A 1,569-nucleotide genomic window follows, 5' to 3' on the forward strand; every position below is an offset into this window, starting at 1 on the left:
AATATATATTTTGTAAAAGTAAGTTGTCTTTTTAAAAAATCTATTCTAAAATAATATGCTTTTTAATGGCTTATTCAGTCAGTTTATAGTTAATATAACTATCAATAGAGTCAATTTAACTCTTTCACCTTGAAAATTTTTTTCCTGTTTTTCCTATTTTGTTGTTATAGTTTTCTCAATATGTTATTATTTTTGCTTTAAACAGTCATTAGTCCTTTTAAAAATGTATGCATATGTAAAGTGAAGATTGCACAAAATAGACCTTTTGTGTTTACCAAGATACTTACCCTTTCTGATATTCTTTAATTCTTCCTTCAGTGGATCCTTCAGCTCCATCTGCTACAGTTTACCTTTTGCTAAAAGAGCTTATTTTAGCATACATTATAGTGTTAAAATTTATATATTTCAATTGCTCAAGATTTAATTTCAGCTGAAAAACATTAAGTCCTTTTAAGGAAAACTTCTGCATTTGGAATGCAAAGGGAGGGATAATGTGAGCTGCAACGTTTCTCTTCTACCTTCCCAGATGAAACCTCAGAAAGAAATAGTCCATTTTGCCACTACTCAGAACAATAAATGTTAGTTAATGATACTTCAGACACCAGGATAAATGCCCACCCCCCAGGCATGGAAGAATACCTCTGGCTTGTGGGAGAGCACCTAACCTGTGAGTGGCAAATGCATAAATGTCACAGGGGTCTCAGCTGGGCAGAAGACATATCAAAATGTGTCAGAGTTATGTCTGCCAAACTGTTGGTCTGTGCTCAGCAGAGACATTTAAATAAGAAATTAAAGGCTTCTTGGGAAATAATATACCTGGAAGGAAGAAGAAACTAGGCATGAACATCATTAACCAATAGGAAAGTTGGTTCCCTTATGACTCTGAGTCATGAAACTTTATCATGAGTACATGAAGGAAAATCTCTAAGGTAGTTCATAAGAAACTTTAAAGATGTGTGAATGTGATCACTATATTTAGGTACTAATAAAACAAGAAATGTTTGGATTACAGAAGCATAAAAATGGAAATCCTGAAGAAAAGAGTGTTATTGGTAAAATATTTCAATGGTAATATCCAGTATTGTGAAAGTCCATTTACAGACAACTTAATGGACAGATAAAACAGTACAATATTCCTGCATAGCAGAATGAAAATAGGTCACAGACCTTAAAACAGTCATACCTGGGACCTTCTAATTGGACTTAGAAGAATTTATATTAAAAACAAAAATCAGCTTTTTTGCAGTGGGTTTGCCGCCAGAACACAGGTGTCATGAAAACCACCACTAAATCAAAGCCAAAATGGGAAAGTAAAAGACTCATATTAACATCATCGTCATTAGACACATAGATTCGGGCAAGTCCACTACTACTGGCTATCTGATCTACAAATGTGGTGGGATCAACAAAAGAACCATCGAAAAGTTTGAGAAGGAGGCTTCTGAGATGGGAAAGAGCTCCTTCAAGTATGCCAAGGTCCTGGATAAACTGAAAGCTGAATGTGAGCATGGTATCACCATTGATATCTCCCTGTGGAAATTTGAGACCAGCAAGTATTACGTGACTATC

General features: G+C 34.7%; 1 long non-coding RNA gene and 1 pseudogene across 1 annotated transcript in view; one reads left to right on the top strand and one right to left on the bottom strand.

Annotated features, from left to right (window-relative positions):
• Positions 1 to 1,569, bottom strand: part of LOC103596067 — a 12,334-nt gene that overhangs the window by 8,883 nt on the left and 1,882 nt on the right. The window lies entirely within an intron of this gene.
• LOC103596066 overlaps positions 1,303 to 1,569 on the top strand; it is a 2,424-nt pseudogene continuing 2,157 nt past the window's right edge.

Source organism: Galeopterus variegatus, unplaced genomic scaffold (assembly GCF_000696425.1).
Source record: "Galeopterus variegatus unplaced genomic scaffold, G_variegatus-3.0.2 Scaffold1927, whole genome shotgun sequence".
In the NCBI taxonomy this organism is placed as follows: Eukaryota; Metazoa; Chordata; class Mammalia; order Dermoptera; family Cynocephalidae; genus Galeopterus; species Galeopterus variegatus.